The sequence below is a fragment of the Amblyomma maculatum genome, chromosome 2 (genome assembly GCF_055883805.1).
Source record: "Amblyomma maculatum isolate TAMU_Amacu chromosome 2, ASM5588380v1, whole genome shotgun sequence".
NCBI classification, from domain to species: domain Eukaryota; kingdom Metazoa; phylum Arthropoda; class Arachnida; order Ixodida; family Ixodidae; genus Amblyomma; species Amblyomma maculatum.
In genome coordinates, this window is record NC_139345.1 from 169,967,978 (window position 1) to 169,986,059 (window position 18,082).

At 46.7% G+C, this 18,082-nt stretch overlaps 1 pseudogene; it reads right to left on the reverse strand.

Annotated features, from left to right (window-relative positions):
• Positions 1-226: 226 nt before the first annotated feature.
• On the reverse strand, positions 227-1,327 carry LOC146200421 (uncharacterized; annotated as a pseudogene).
• Positions 1,328-18,082: the final 16,755 nt, after the last annotated feature.

Consider the following 18,082-nt stretch of genomic DNA (forward strand, 5'->3'; position numbering starts at 1 on the left):
TGCTTTATTGCAATGGCTACGCCACCTCCTCGCCCATCACGATGCGGATCAATGCGTAAGAGGTTGGAACTATTTCTGAGTCATAAATATCCGAATGCAGCCAGGTTTCAGTTATTACAACTAAATCTGGTGAGTACAGCAACAGCAATTCTTCAAATTTTTCGGTTTTGTTCACAATACTTCTAGCATTGAAACATAATAATGTAAATGGAACTGGAGCCTGTTGTCAGTCACTGCCTCCCGCAGCACTGTTGGCAGACTCCCGCTCGGCACGCCTCAGTAGCATTCGTTTGTTTTCGCTTTTATCCCAGATGTACAGGTCGTCGTTTATCTTCAGCTTATTAAATATGAGAGCCACCTTATCACCGTTGTCTCGATTTATCTTAGATGATTGCCATAGCTTCTTGCGTATTTCACAAACCGGTACAGAATAGTCCTGAGCGATTGAAAATTGGCTACCTTTTAGTTTGAAGCAGTTTTGAAGTATTTTTATTTTTTCCGAGAAGTCGTATAATCGAAGTATGACCGGTCGTCCACGATTTTGATTACCTTTTCCAAGCCGGTGGATACGCTCGATAGACCTAACTTCAATGCCTAGTGTGCCTTTAAATATTTCATCCTTGACCAGTTTTCCAAGATCCGCAGTGTTTTCGCCTTCGTCTTCTTCAATGCCGTAGATGATAATGTTGTTTCGGCGACTTCTATTTTAAAAAATAATCAAGTTTGCTGTTCATCTGTTCTAAGTGCTTGTGCATAACACTCAAGGCTTCCTGGCATTTTTGTACCTTCTTATTGTACAGCTGAAGTGAGGCAAGGCTTGTTTCAATTTCCAAAAGCCGGGCTTGTACACTTTGCAGACCGGTTTGTAAGAGAGCTTGGGAAGATTTTATAGATGTGACAGTTTCAAGATTTTTTTCTATCTTTTCGGTATTTGGACCAGGGTTTTCCTCTACATCGCCACTGAGGTTTAACAGCAAACAAATAACTTATAACAAATCTCTAACACATTAAAAACAAGGCCAGGGCTCGGCAGCACCACTAGACAAACACAATTGCTCCTTAGAGTATCAGGATAAGGTCGTTTTTTACCAACCTGGACGAAGTAAACCACGAAGTTTAGCATCGTGTTCCTGGTGGTGCTGCAAAGCCCACTGAAAGGCGTTGAAGGATGGACCGGACTTTTATAGGGCTCCGATGATGTCGCTGGGGTCGCTGTAGTGCCAAAGGAATGTTCCAAGGTGTACATCACTGCGCAGCTCTCCACGTGCGGTAGATACGTCATATGCAGCGCGACTGTTGGGTGATCAGGCATGCGCTGGGGCGTCATTGCCGATTTCACCCTGCAGGCATAGGCGTCGATTGATGGATGATAGCCACTGGTGTTCCCGAGGAGTCCCAGCAAAACCTGGACAGAGTAAACCACGAAGTTTAGCATCGTGTTCCGGGTGGTGCTGCAAAGCCCACTGAAAGGCGTTGAAGGATGGACCGGACTTTTATAGGGCTCCGATGATGTCGCTGGGGTCGCTGTAGTGCCAAAGGAATGTTCCAAGGTGTACATCACTGCGCAGCTCTCCACGTGCGGTAGATACGTCATATGCAGCGCGACTGTTGGGTGATCAGGCATGCGCTGGGGCGTCATTGCCGATTTCACCCTGCAGGCATAGGCGTCGATTGATGGATGATAGCCACTGGTGTTCCCGAGGAGTCCCAGCAAAACCTGGACAGAGTAAACCACGAAGTTTAGCATCGTGTTCCTGGTGGTGCTGCAAAGCCCACTGAAAGGCGTTGAAGGATGGACCGGACTTTTATAGGGCTCCGATGATGTCGCTGGGGTCGCTGTAGTGCCAAAGGAATGTTCCAAGGTGTACATCACTGCGCAGCTCTCCACGTGCGGTAGATACGTCATATGCAGCGCGACTGTTGGGTGATCAGGCATGCGCTGGGGCGTCATTGCCGATTTCACCCTGCAGGCATAGGCGTCGATTGATGGATGATAGCCACTGGTGTTCCCGAGGAGTCCCAGCAAAACCTGGACAGAGTAAACCACGAAGTTTAGCATCGTGTTCCTGGTGGTGCTGCAAAGCCCACTGAAAGGCGTTGAAGGATGGACCGGACTTTTATAGGGCTCCGATGATGTCGCTGGGGTCGCTGTAGTGCCAAAGGAATGTTCCAAGGTGTACATCACTGCGCAGCTCTCCACGTGCGGTAGATACGTCATATGCAGCGCGACTGTTGGGTGATCAGGCATGCGCTGGGGCGTTATTGCCGATTTCACCCTGCAGGCATAGGCGTCGATTGATGGATGATAGCCACTGGTGTTCCCGAGGAGTCCCAGCAAAACCTGGACGGAGTAAACCACGAAGTTTAGCATCGTGTTCCGGGCGGTGCTGCAAAGCCCACTGAAAGGCGTTGAAGGATGGACCGGACTTTTATAGGGCTCCGATGATGTCGCTGGGGTCACTGTAGTGCCAAAGGAATGTTCCAAGGTGTACATCACTGCGCAGCTCTCCACGTGCGGTAGATACGTCATATGCAGCGCGACTGTTGGGTGATCAGGCATGCGCTGGGGCGTAATTGCCGATTTCACCCTGCAGGCATAGGCGTCGATTTGTGGATGATACCACTGCTGTTCCCGAGGAGTCCCAGCAAAACCTGGACGGAGTAAACCACGAAGTTTAGCATCGTGTTCCGGGCGGTGCTGCAAAACCCACTCATTGTTTTGCTTCTTGTACCAAATAAAACTTCGCGCAATGCATGCCGTTGAGCCAATCGTCTTGCATAAAGTATTTGTCTTGTAAAGGAAGCCGCTGCATATATTATCATGATTACGTCTATACAATTTTGGACCAATAAAGGTTTTTCTCTGACGCTGAGACTTGATATTCCGCTGAACCGGACCTTTAACACTGTCGTGCTAAAATGAGTGCAACAAATGAGTGCCACACCACTATTTAGTTAGAAACAGGCATCCTTACTTTCTAGGGGGGAGGGGGGGGGGGGGGCAAAGGACATTAAACGCTTGATTGCACTATTGATACTGAGGCCGCGGGTTGATTACGGCAGCAATGAATGCGTTTAGATTCAGGCGAAGTGCAAGACCCACGTGTACTGTGCTATGTTAGCGCAAGTTAAAGAACCCTCAGGTAGGCGAAGTTATCTGAAGCCCTATTCTAGGACATTCATCATTGCCTGAATCACTTTGGTTTGATTTTGGCTTTGTTTATGGGGTTTACCTTCCCAAACCGACTCAGGCTGTGAGCGATGTCGTAGTGGAGAGTTTCTAAAATTTCGACCAACGGGGGTCCTTTAACGTGCACTGACATCGCAGAGTATACAGATGCCTCTCCATTTCGCCTGGAGCAGCCGCCGGTGGTGGGGTTCGAACCTGGGAACTCCGGAACAGTAGTCGGACATCTTAACCACTGTGTCACCGCGGCGGTGCTGAAATGCCTTGGGGCGTGTAACCCATTAACCAAACTATATTACACAAAATCATTTGGTCGTATCGGCGCTTCTTTACTGTCGCTTTTTTGATTTCGATCTTTGCATTACCTACGGCAACTCGCCTTTACAGCTAAATGACTCCTGCAGCATGAAAAAGTTAATGCTTGCTGCGTATTATTTAAAAGTTATAGTAACGACTTACCCATTCACGTTTGGAGGCCCCGAACCTTCACACATAAACATGCACCATTCGGAGGCGCAGTGGAAGGCCACTCTGCAATGCTACGATCTAGAGACCCAGCGTAGGCTGGTAACTCAGGCAAGAGGGGCAGCACTGGGGTCTTGAAATGAAGACTCCACTCACTGTCCCCCCCCCCCTTTTTTTTTCTTTTTTCTCTTTCTTTTTGAAATAAAGTTTTCTCTCTCGCTCTCTCTTGGGCGTTGCGGATAACTGCCGATCATATTGTAAAATAACCAATCGCTCAGATATTTTTGCTATTTGGTCTGTTCGTTACAGTACTAATGACTAGCGTTATACGGGAAATTTGAATTTAATACCAACAGTTATGAATAAGCCTATGTGCTTATTTCGCACCAAAGGGCTGCATCCCACCTTTAACATAACAATCCATTAGAACATGGCTCCTCATATCGACACTTAGGGGGCTTACATAACCAGTGTTGATTCTGGGAAGCGCGTCATGACCGTTTACCTATAAACGCCGGTCGCACACTCGGATACATTCTTTTAGAACTCATTTTTAATTGTTCCCACACGAATGTTGCATCCGTACTAACCCTATACATGCCAGTCAGGGCCACCAGGATAATGTCATGCAATCCGTGGAGGCAACAAAGCTGAAATATGGCTGCACGAAGCTTCACGGTGAAAAACATTGTGCCAACTGGGTGCAGCCTTCTCCGATGTGGTCGGGTGTTTTTTTTTTGAGGAGGTGGAGTAGATTGCAAAACTTATAGCGGAGTTGCCTTCAGCGAAGAAATTGCTGGATGTCAAGCAAATAGGTGAAAGCGAGGTATTCAGAATTCACCTTCTTGCTAACGTGAATTCGCATCACGCTAAGGAATTAGCGTAGTATACCGCCCCTTACACAGGGACACTCACTGGCATCAATTTCAATCCTAAACATTTGAATTCGGTCCTTGCTATCAGAATAGAATGCCTCACCTTCTCATATTAATTCAGAAAAGCCGGTGTCGGCGTTCCTGCAGCTCTCCGTTGTTCTAACAAGGAAATATACGAGGAATCAAATAAACAAGACAAGTTAATCTCAGAGTACAGGGAATCGAAATCCAGCTCTTTAGGTTACGAGTTGAGCACAGAACCGATACACCACAGCATTTTTTTTTGGCTAGCCTTCACACATTATATTTCACCCTAACAAAATCAATAAGAAGCACAGAAAGCACGAAAAACGCTACTTACATACAACACTGTCGTGATCAGCCATGATGGGACTGGCTTCATCACATCAAAATTCGTGCATACACAGCAGACTAGTCTTGAGAGCCACATAGGAGGTTCCGCAGCAGCTTTCTGTATTGCCGAACACCTTTATACGCACCCCCTCTCCCCCCCCCCCAAAAAAAAAAAAAATCGGGCAGGCCGTGCGTCTTTACCACAATGGTAACCAGCCATTCTTGAGTGCCATATACAGTGGAGGCCCATGAGCATAACTAAATCAAATGGTACCCCACCCTCACTTTCTACGCATAAGTACCGGATACCATATATGGGTCTAGCGGAAAATCTTTCATTAGCGTTCTTTGTAATACATTCCAAAAATGAACCTCTTGCCAAAAGTGTAGAAAAACATGGTCTATTGTTTCTGGATTAGTGCATATTAAACAGTGCGATTCCCAGGGTATAAATAATTTATTTCCCCTTAAAAATGTTTATACTGGCAAGGTTACGGTGTGCAATATAAAAAAGAAGGGTTTTTGTTCCTGGCGTTACCTGCATTCTTCCCTCTTGAAAACATCTGCGCCTGGGCCTCCACTCCAGGTTGGCTACACCACAGCATCACGTTGCTTATTTCGAGTTAGGGTGCGCCTAGTGTATGCTTTGCCTTAGAATTGCGTGATAATAGTTTGATTTAGCGGGATTAACATCTGAAAGCGGCTCAGGATATATGAGAGAGCCCAAAGTGGAGGGCACCGGAAATTTCGATCACCTGGGGTTCTTTAATGTGCACTGGCATCGCGCAGTATACACGTACTCCTTGCCTTTTTGTTCCACGCTGTGCTAATCAATAGCGGTCTCAATAGAAAGGAACTATTGCGGAAATAATAATTAAGCGATTAACAAAGTATATTTCTGGATAGTTTTGCGCTTTGATAACATGCGATTTAAGCGCCAGTATGCGGTTCCTGCAGAAAAACCCGCTATCGTACTGCGCTTCCGCTGTACAGACGGTACGCAAAATGGAATGAACATGCGATAATATAGACACTATCGAGTCAACATTTATTATTATTTTTTTATATCAGGTCATACTGAAACAGAATTGTAGCGGCACCTTAGTTTTTTTATGGGTTCACAGCTTTGTATTACGATGCCTGTTTTTTGCTTGCTTTGTTTTTGGTTCTTTATTTTACTGCTCTTTCGATCTGTATCTTTATCTGCTTGTCATTTCTTGTCTATTTAGTGACCATGTCGTTCCAGCTAGGACCATACGGGTTTCAGCATTGCAAAAAATTAATAAAAATAAAAAGGCTCAAGCCGATTCATCCGAGACAATAAAAAAGGATTGTCAGTGTTGCTTACAGGAAGGTGGGGCCCTGCATATCTCGATTCATCCACCTACAGTACAATATTTCTCCTTTCTCTGCTTAGATACTTTTTGATCGCAGCTTATATCAATAACTTTTCATAGTTAGGTCGCTACCATACATTTATGCTCGCCTCGCCTTACGAACCGCATTCCAACACCTTTATCTGTTCATATACATTGCTTCCCCAATGTACCGATGATCAGAAATGTAATTTCCCGGAATTATTTTCAAGCATATCTGGCATCGATAACTTTTTTTTCCAAATGAAAGTTATACACGCTGTTACGACAGAGTGCCTTCTTTTTAAGAACTCTTTTCCTAATACACTGGATTTTATCTGTGTTTCGGGGGCCGATGTGACACTTAAGTACTTAGGGACAATTAATATTAGCATACATTACTTCCTTTAGAAAAAGATTTTGCTTCTGACAGTCCTTACTTCGGCCTTTAATTGCTGACAATATTTTTATTTTTTTTTCGTGGTCTTCATCTTCTACCTCCATTTGAAGTTCTTGGGAGTTGCTCCTGTTTCTGGCCTCCTTTCTGCTGTGTGAATGTGTATGTTAGGTGCATAAAAACAAACAAACAAACAAACAAACAAACAAACAAACAAACAAACAAACAAACAAATAAATAAATAAATTGTGAAGATGAAGACGTACATGAAAAGATGAAGAAGATTCATGCGCGCTGTCTTCAGTGGCTTTACGCAGACGGTTTCTGCCGTGCCTCTCGATCGAGTCCCAGTACCTCTAACAAACCCCTATCCTACAAACGGGGGATCTGCTGGATAGAAACGTCGGTCCTGAGCTCCGCAGCCTCACGCTTCCCACACAGGCAATGCCAGACGACGTTAAACATCAAGGCATGCAAGCGGGTCCAACTGTCATCTGCGCCGGCTCCCTTCGTCAGCAGGACCCGGCTATTTTCAGCGGAACCGACGAGGACGATGTCTAAGATTGGCTCAGTTCTTATGAATGGGTGAGCCTCTACAATAAATGAGACGACAAAACGAATCTAAACAATATATTTTACCTCACCGGCGTGGTCAACTTCTGGTACCGCAAACATGAAAGCGACATCTGTGAGTAGGCTGCATTTAAAACAACGCTCGCAGAAGTGCTTGGTCGCCGGCTGTCAGGAAATTACGGGCCGAGCAGCGCTTGCGTGAACGGTCACAGCAGGTCGGCGAAAGCTTTACAAGCTATATCGAATAAGACGTCGACCTGTGAAAGCGTGTGAACGTCAACATGTCAGAGGCTGAAAAGATCAAACACATCTTGAAGTGTATTGAACATGACGCCTTCCAGATGTTTTCATAATCAGTAGGATAGTCTACGTGGCGCCGTATTTACGGCTTCACAAGGCAGAAAAGGAGAAACTTGACGTTCTCATTCATAAAGGGATAAAAACGGCACTAGGTTTACCACCCAATACATCGACAAACAAGATTATGAGACTAGGGGTCTCCAATACCCTCGAAGAGCTCATTGAAGTTGCAAGGACTTCACAATACCAGAGACTGTTGCGCAGTCGTACTGGTCGGAGCATTTTGGAAAAACTGGGGTATGAGCCGCAAGCATGCTCCAGACGTACAGAAAAAGTACCTAGACAGGTTAGGGACAAATTAAAAATACCTCCGCTCCCCAAAAACATGCACCCCGTTTACCATGAGAGTCGGAGGAGTGATAGAGCAACGGCGCTGCAAGCCCGTTTTGAGGGAAGAAGTCTTATATACAGATGCCGCACAATGCGCGAACGGTAGGGGACGTGTTTCAGTAGCAACTAGAGAAGACGGGGGCTCGGTAGTTTGCTGCAGCACCCGAAATTCGACCACAACGGAGGCGGAAGAAGTGGCCATCGCGCTAGCTCTAACCCAACAACAGGTCAAAATTATAGTTACAGACTCGAAATCAGCGATTAGAAACTTTGACGCGGGCCGCATTTCGGCCATTGCAGCAAGAGGGTTGGCCAGTGGTCCACCCCCGGCAGAGCAGGTCGCGCTTATTTGGACACCGGCGCACCAGGGGTTGAGGGGGAACGAGAAAGCGCACGTACTGGCCCGAGGATTAGCTACATTCCGGGATCCCAGTGACGACTTATGCGCAACCCCGTACCCCTTGCGCAATGAGGAGCCCCTGCAGTTCGACGATAACCTTAACACCTACCAAGATATCCTAAATCCTTACAAATTAGGGAGATCAGTACTACCAAAAGCGTATAAGCAACTCACCAAAAGCGAGGAGGTTATGTGGCGTAAGCTACAGACTGGAGTATTCCCGAACCCCCAGCTTTACAGCAAGTGGCACCCGGAAATTTTTAGCCCCAGGTGCAAACGTTGCGATGGCATAGCGGACATGATCCATATGATATGAACGTGTCTTAGATTTGGAGAACCCGACCGAACAGATGAGTCCTGGGAGGCACTACTTCTCAAGCAGGACGAAAAAGGGCAACAAGAAGTCATCCGTCTTGCTCTGGCCGCTGCTAAGGTCCAAGGGATCCAGGTCGACGGCTAAGGGGGAGGACATGGTTGGGACAGAGCTTCGCCTCGGATCCTCACCAACCTGTTGACGGGTGCAATAAATGTTATTTCTCTCTCTCTCTCAGCGCGACATGCGCACCGTCACTGAAGGTTTCACGCTCTGCCAGAGCTTCGAGGAGCTGCGCAAGCAGAGGACGTTGACACGTGAGCCCCAAACACAGGTTGAATCGCTTACCGGACTGACGCTTGCAATCGACAACCCATCGCTGTTGCAGCACATTAAAGCATTTATTCATGAAGAGGTGGCGCGTCAGGTTTCACTGCTTCATTTTAAACCAGCCAGAAGACACAGCACAGAGAAAGGAAGCAGACAAGACGAGGCTGGACTAACAACTAAAACTTTATTTAAGGAAATAAGACAACGAAGACTCGCATTGAGATTCCCTGCTTCCTAGCCCTCAAGAGCAGCCACACCCAGGCATTGCGGCAGGCTATTCAGGAGCAAGTTGCTGAGGCGCTTCCATCTGCCCATCCGCCATCTGTTGTCGCTACTGCTCCTCTGACTTAGGCCGACGCCGTTCCAAGACATTTCGCCGCTTCAATGATCTATGGCGATGTCATCCCAAGACCTGCTGCCGGTCTCTTGACTAACGCCAACATCGTTGGACAATCTCGGCCGCCAACCTACACTCTACCGTCAGTGCTTCTACAAGCGCCAGTATCCTATTTTCGACCGGCTACAAGACTATGCCATTCCTGGCGAACAACAGATAACCGGCCAATTTGTTGTACTCGCGATCTGGCTAGGCATATTGCCTTCTATTGCCGAAACCGTCTCCCAGTGTCAGCACCACCTATCAAAGGTTCTCAGTACTAGTGTTTGATGCCTCAGTATTCCGCGCCTACTGAGCCTCCACCAAGCCGGCATTTCTCACCGCACCGCTCAGCCATCTCCGACCGGGGTTCACCGTCGCCGTGACGCCGCTCCATCTCTCCGATGCGACATCGACCGAACGCTTCATGTGAGGCCGCAGTTCCTGAGGCGAGAACTGCGTCCCAGTCGAACTTTTTAAGTCTTCATCTATCACCAGCCAAACGTTTGAGGCGAAAGCCTTCAAGTGCTTATACTCGCGGTGACCGCCCGTCCGTTACATCCAAAGGTTGGAGCAGTGCCAGCTGTGACCCTACCGCGCACCGGCGCACATCCTCCTCGCTTCTCGGCAACAGGTGGAGGCGCCGAAGCGCATGCGCAGGTGTGAATAGCAACAGTGAAGTCACCTGCGCCGGCAGGCGGTACGAGTACGCGCTGCGACGGCTCTCCTTCGCCAGACGTGCCATTGCAATCCAGTGAGTCAGTCGGATGGCTCCCAAGCGGCCCTGTGATTCCGCACGAGGAAAATGTCTCGTCACTTTGACGCTGAACCTAGTCGAAGGCTAGTCGAATTGGCGCAGCAATGGCTTTCTCCTCACTAGGCGAAACAAAGGCGCTGTCGGCTAGGACAGTTTAGGCTGCCCAAGTGCCCCTATTGTTTTTGAAAATTTGGTGGAGGTCGCCTTTCTGTCATCGCCCTAATTGACACTGGTGCTGCGATTCCGGTAACGGGCGAGCGAAACTTTGCAGCTGTTTAACGAAAGTGAAGACGCCAATTGCAGGACTTTCTTTGAAAACGGCCAGCGCTCAGAAAATCAATCCTTTAGTAGCGTGCTCCGCTCGAGTAGTAATCCAGAATTGCCTTTATACAACTGAGTTTGTCGTGGTGTCAAGTTGCTCCCACGCTGTTATCATAGGCAGTTATTTCCTTTCGCTTCATGCGTTATAATAGATTGTACTCGCGCTGAAGTCGGGTTTTCTCTGTTTCCCGAGCCCGTGTCAGACAACGCTCCTTCTAGTCTGTGCGCTAAAGCTCTCGTCGTCGAAGACATCGACATTCCTCCATCTTCCCTGCTTGTAAATATCGCTCGTGACTTTCTGCGATGAAACTGTGCTCTTCAGAGCTCATAATTTCTGCGCCGAAAGTAATTTCCGTTGCCCTATGCTGTACTCAATATCTCTGCTGGCTTCTCTATGCTCTGGGTCTGTAACCCGTTTTCCTACCCCACTGCTTTGCTCCGCGGATAATGTATCGGGAGTCTATAACCCATCGCATCTGTTCTCCGTAAAGAGACTGACGACGCGCCGCACTTCGCCATGACGGCGCTCAGCCCTCCACTTTCTGTTCCCGCTCCCTCTTCCACAGACCTGTTCCACCACTCCATCTACGCCAATCTTCCTACACCTCAGCGAACGCAACGTCTTGCTCTATTTAAACAGTTTAGTTATCCTTCGACTCCGATCAAAATTCCCTGGGCCGAAGTTCAACTGTCACCCATCGGATTGATTCCGGAGCCACGCACCACTGCGACAGCAGCTCTACCGTGTGTCTGCTATTGAGCACCAGGTTAATGGAGAGCAAGCAGACCAAATGATCCAGAATGGCGTCATTCAGCCCTAAAACAGCCCCTTGGCTTCGCCTGTTGTGCTCGTTAAAAAGAAGGATGGCTCCAACCACTTCTGTGTAGATTACCGCCGGCTTAATAAGATTACAAAGAAAGACGCCCATCCTCCTCCACGCATCGATGACGCGCTGCACTGTTTGCAAGGTGCTGAATTCTTTTCCTCTCTAGAACTCTTTTCCTCTCTAGTCGGCGGTGGCACGTTGTGCAGACGACTAACTGCTCCCCATGCTATTTATTTGTGCTTCATAGGGCTTCTACAACCGCACCAGGAAATTGCGATAGAAGACACGTGCGGAAGAGCAACGTATCTACAACGCCTACGAGAGCCGCCAGCCACGAGTGCCGTAGTGACGTCACGTGCTGCCCAGGCTACATAAGCATCCCCTCTTCGGATCTGCCGTCCAGTCGGCGGTGGCACGTTGTGCAGACGACTAACTGCTTCCCATGCTATTTATTTGTGCTTCATAGGGCTTCTACAACCGTACCAGGAAATTGCGATAGAAGACACGTGCGGAAGAGCAACGTATCTACAACGCCTACGAGAGCCGCCAGCCACGAGTGCCGTAGTGACGTCACGTGCTGCCCAGGCTACATAAGCATCCCCTCTTCGGATCTGCCGTCCAGTCGGCGGTGGCACGTTGTGCAGACGACTAACTGCTTCCCATGCTATTTATTTGTGCTTCATAGGTGAGTGCACCTGCATTGTGTTTACTTATACTCAACCAAATTTTCCACTGCCTGCCACTGCCGACTGGTTGCCGTGTGATTTTTGTTACCGATGTCGAGTGCCACTGCTGAAGTCATGAAAGCCATTGAAGATTTGAAACGCGAAATGCGTGTCGAAATACGCTCAATGAATCAGAGCATAACATTTTGTTCTGACGCTGCTGATGATTTCAAAAATGCTCTATCTGAACTGAAAACTCTGACTGCAGAGGTCAAGAGGACAAAGGAGGAATGTGCTGCCTTAAGGCAGGAAAATAAGGACCTAACTGAGAGGCTAACTAAAGCGGAAGGGAGAATTGTTGAACTGGAGCAATACAGCCGGTTGAATAATGTGGAGATAAAGGGCTTGCCACTCACCGCTAAAGACAGAGCGGCTGAAATAGCCTTGCAAATCGCACAAACCACCAGCATTCCTCTCGACCTTGCAGACATTGACATCGCGCACAGCGTTAAAACCAGAAACAACAAAGACATTAATCTCGTTGTAAGATTCACGACCCGTACGAAAAGGAGCCAGTTTCTTGAGGCAGCAAAGAAAGCAACCCTGTCAACCACTGATATTGGTTTCACTGGTCCTGCTCAACGGATTTACGTCAATGAACATTTGACACCAGACAACAAACGCCTTCTTGGTGCCGCTATTGCAAGGAAAGGGGAAGTGTCCTGGAAGTTCGTGTGGACAAAAAACGGTAGCATACTCGCACGAAAAACAGAGACTTCTGGTATCGTTCGGATTAACAGTCATGACGATTTGCTAAAAATGACGTAAGGCGATGTCATTACTCATCACACTGATGTTGTTCTTGCTTTCTTGCCTCTGGAAAATGTATCGAGCACTGCACCTCTTTTCCCACCTTCAGAATTTAATAAACATGTTAGCCTAGATGAAAATAACCAACTCATGTTAATACATTTTAATATGCAATCTGCCATGAACAAAGCTGACCAATTGACGCAATTTTTGGCAGGCTTAAGGATATCGTTTGACATCATCTGTTTAACCGAAACATGGTATCGTAATGACACCGATGTTCTGCGAATACCGGGGTATAATTCTTTTTATGTTAACCGTGCTACAAAACGTGGGGGAGGCGTTGCGCTGCTAGCAAAAAACACGTACGCCTGTGAACTGTTATCTGATCACTGCTTCTGCAATGGTGATATCGAAATGCTCACTGTGAAGTCCGCTCGCCAAACGTTTTCTGTTCTTTACCGGCCCCCCCAGGGAAACTTAGCCACGTTTTTTGACCGCTTTGAGCGCGAATTATTCTTTTTTAACACAGAAACCTTTATTTCATGTATAGCGGGAGACTTCAACATAGATATTAACAGAGTAAGTCCTGCACAGCAAAAGCTTTCTGCGCTTCTCGGGGCGACTGGATTCCACAACGCTATCAGTAGTCCCACACGCATCACTGCTACCTGTTCTTCGGCGCTAGACCTTATAGTAACAAACAGTCCCAGTACACTCTTTTCGGGCCGGATCGCAATAGATATCAGTGATCATTTACCTGTTTTCTTGCGCCTAGACAAACAAATCCGTACGAAGGCAAACGCACAGGCTCGACGGCAACTTATTTCCCAAGAAAGGCTTGAGCAATTTAGGAGACGCATTGCTTTAGTGAACTGGGATCCCGTATACCGAGAAAATACAGCTGAGGGCGCTTACCGCAAATTTCTGCAATTTTTTTCTCTTATTGTACAATGACTGCTTCCCTGTGGTTGACATAACGCCATGCAAAAATGCTCGTAAGCCATGGATGAACCGTCGCCTCACGCGACTCGTGAAAAAGAAACACAAGATGTTTGCACAGTTCATTAAAACGAGAGATGCGGACGCACTAGCGAGATTTAAATCATTGCGCAATCAGCTGAATAAAGAAATTAGGATAGCTAGGGCCGCTTACTATAACAACTTGTTTGATATCCAGCTTGCTAGAAATCCCAAAGAAAAATGGAGGCGCTTAAACTTAGTTTTAAATAGAAACACACACAGCAGGAACATAACGAGCTTAATAATCGATGGTAAAGAGACCTCAGGTTCATGCCTTGCAAATGCATTTAATAAATTCTTTTCCGAAGTAGGTTATAGCCAATACAATGCCGGAATCGCGAATTTCTTGAGTGACAAGATAGAAGCATCTCTCTTCTTAAGACCAACGGACGAAAGTGAAGTTTTTGCAATATGCCGAAAATTAAAAGACACCTGCAGTCTTGATGCACATAATATACAGAGCCGACCAGTTAAGTACATTCTTGACATAATTACGCCATGCCTAACCTATATATACAACACCGCACTTATTACAGCTCATTTCCCTACTGACATGCAGCTAGCCAGGGTAGCCGTGATATATAAAAAAGGTGATGCGAACAAGTTGGGAAACTATAGGCCAGTGTCTGTACTTCCGTACTTTTCTAAGGGTTTAGAACAACTGATCCGCATCCGTTTGCAACACTTTCTGCAGAAACATTCCGTAATAACCGACTGTCAGTATGGCTTTACACAAAATAGGTCCACGGAGCATGCGCTACTCGTCCAAAAGGAATACATTTTAAAAAATTTTGAGTCACAGCTTCTAACTCTCGGTGTTTTCGTTGATTTCAGTAAAGCCTTCGATTGCCTAAATCACGATATTCTTTTTGCAAAACTAGAGAACTATGGCATACGCGGACATGCTCTCAGCCTAATCAAATCTTATCTGAATTCACGGTCTCAGTATGTGGTGATTAATCATTCCTCTTCACAGATTCTAGGAATTTCGAATGGCGTCCCTCAAGGCAGCATTTTAGGGCCACTCCTGTTCAATATATATATAAATGACATCCCTAATATCAGTAACCATGCAAAATACATTATATATGCAGATGACACCAGCCTATTTTTTTCTTCCAATGACGTACAAAGCTTAGCAGACACCGCGAACCGCACGCTCTTATCGCTTGCCACATGGTCATCAGCCAACTCATTAAAAATAAACGAAGAAAAAACTAAAGCAGTACTCTTCCTTCCTAAAGGAAAACAAGTACTTTACCGCCCCTCGTTATACCTCAATGGCAGTGAAATCGAGTACGTGGACACATTCAAATCATTAGGTGTAACGTTTAGCAGTACGATGACATGGGATGCCCATGTTAATAATATTGTGTTAACGCTTTCTAGAATTGTCGGAATTACTTCACGTAACAGGCATATTCTACCTATCAAAACTAAAATTACTTTATACTATGCATTTTTTTATTCGCACCTTAGCTATTGCCTCCTTGTCTGGGGCCATACAACGGTATCCAATGTCATTAAACTGCAGACATTACAAAAGAAAATGCTTCGCGCAATTGTCAACGGGACATATGATTCGCCTACTAGACACATTTACCTACATTATAATATTGTACCTTTCAACAAATTATTTGACTACAGATTTGCATGTCTCTATAAATCAACGATAAAAAAGGGTGATTCATTTTTTTCTGAAATTGTTCCTATTACATGTCGCCACTCATCATACGACATCAGACTGCAGAGTAGGTTTGCATTACCAAAGTGCAGAACTAACTATGGGTTTTGTATGTTGAGATTTATTGTGCCAAAGTTCCTGAATACCCCTTTGAGTGACCAAGTGAATATTATGTCTTTTTCTTCCATTCGTAAAAGCTTTATTCAGCAATCTATGCTACAGTGAAGTCAATTGTGTTTGAACGTACTGTGCCACTCTGTGTTATAGCCTCACGGTCTTCTGCGTCTATTATTGCTGCCAGTTGTCAGATATGTTCTGTCAACCTTGTTCTGTAGATGCACTTGTATTCATTTTTTTTTTTTTTTTTTTTTTACCAGTGGTTGTTTTTGCCTTGTGCCTACTGCTGACTTGTAGGGGTGGTGAGGCCCGTCAAGCGGTGCATAATTCACTGCTTTTTTCTCACCATCCCCAGTTTGCATGTACAAACTGAAATAAAAGATTGATTGATTGATTGATTTACATTGCGGACCCTGGCAGATCCCGATGGAAGTGGCCGATCGCTCTAAAACCGCCTTTGTTACTCCCTATGGCCGGTACGATTTTACTGTTATTAATTTCGGCCTTTGAAATGTCTTGCGACATTTGAGACAATGATGGACACCATTTCTCGTGGACATAAATGGAAGACCAGACTGTGCTATCTTAACGCCATCGCCATCTTTTCTCCTGACTTCGACACTCATCTATACCGCCTGAAGCACGTCCTGACCTGCCTTTTTGATGCCAGCTTGCAGCTCAACCTAAACAAAAATGTCGTTTTGTCGCCTGTCAACTGACCATTTAGGGCACGTTGTCTTCAAGGAAGTGATTCCTCCAGACATGGCTAAACTTCTGGCGCTGATTTTTCTAAGCCCAGATACACCAAATGCTTGCGCAGCTTCCTAGATCTGTGCTCCTAATTTTGTCGGTTCATTCGAAACTTCGCCTCCATTGCGGCCCCTTTGACATAGCTCTGTCGAGCAGTTCTGACTTTTCGCGCTGGTCACCGTCGTGCGACGACGCCTTCTATACGCTGCGCCACATCCTCATGATACCGCCCATCCTGCGTCACTTCGACCCGACCGCCTCTACTGAAGTACACACAGACGCCAGTGGTGTCGGTATCAGCGCTGTATATTCGCTCAGTGGAAATCCGGCTCAGCTGAATACGTCGTCGCACATGCAAGCCGCACTCTCACGAAGGCGAAGCCAAATTATTCTATCATCGAAAAAGAGTCTTTGGCTATAGTTTGGACTCTAATTAAATTCCACTATTACCTTTATGACCGCCCTTTTGAAGGTATGATGGATCACCATGCGTTATGCTGGCTTTCCTCCCTGAAAGACCTATCCGGTCGTCTATCCAGGTGGGCTGTTCGATCGTCTACAGGAATTTGATGTCCACGTAGTTTACCGCTCTGGCCGCAAGCATCAAGACGCCGATACCCTTTCTCGCTGCCCTCTTCGAGCTGACGTCATCAGCGTTTCCATCTTGGACGCTTCCATGAAGTCGCTTCACATCAGTGACATGCCTTATGCGCAGCGGAGAGACCCCTGGGTAGCTTCTGTTATCGATCTCCTCTCCGATCCATCGGCTGCTTCCCCATCGCGTGCGCTTCACCGCCAAGCATCACGCTTCGTGATTCGTAACAACCTCCTTTATTGCCGCAACTACAGTGCTGGTGACCGCAAATGCATGCTAGTCATTCCCCGTCACCTACGCTCGAAGGTCTGTGAATATTTCCCTACTGATCCACAATGCGACCATGCGGGAGGGCTCAAGACTTACCATCGGCTACGATTACGATAAAACTAGAGGGGCATGTACAACGTCGTCCTTAAATACGCTCGCACATGCCTCGCCTGTTCCCTCCTCATCCTTCTGCCGGCGGGTTGCAGAAGTTATACTTGCCCACCTCACCTTCGATCGCGTCGGTATTGTTTTATATGCACTGATTTCGCTCACTGCCCCGGGAAACCGCCGGGCCATCGTCGTGGTTGCCCACCTGACGCGATATGCAGAAACCGCTGCCCTTCCATCTACCACAGCGTCAGATGTAGCCTCATTCATTTTGCAGCAATTTTTCCTCCGCCACGGCGCACCTCGTGAACCACACAGTGACGAAGGACGCGTCTTTTTATCTGACATTGTTAAAGCTCTACTCAAACAGTGCCCCACAATTCATCAGACTTCCACCGCCTATCATCCACAGACTAACGGACTCACCGAATGCTTCAATCGCACCCTTGGCAACCTGCTTTCTAGGTACGTCGCCTCCGACCACTCTGACTGGGATCTCCTTCCATATATGACATACGCGTGCAATACTGCTACAGAGTCAACTGCCGGTATCTTTCCGTCCTATCTTCTCTACGGCCGTCACCCTTCTGCTCCACTAGATATAAATAAAATATATATAAATAATATATATAAATATATAAAATATATAAATAAAATATATAATATATAAAACTAATTCGTCAGTACTAACCAGCCGCATCTGAGTAAACCCCTGCTTCTGAAGCTGCCCGACACGCAGAGGAGTGTCGCCAAATTGCCCGGTTTCTCATGACTGAAACCTGAAACCCAGTCCCACCCGAAATGCCACCACAACAACCATCATACGACACCATAATTCTC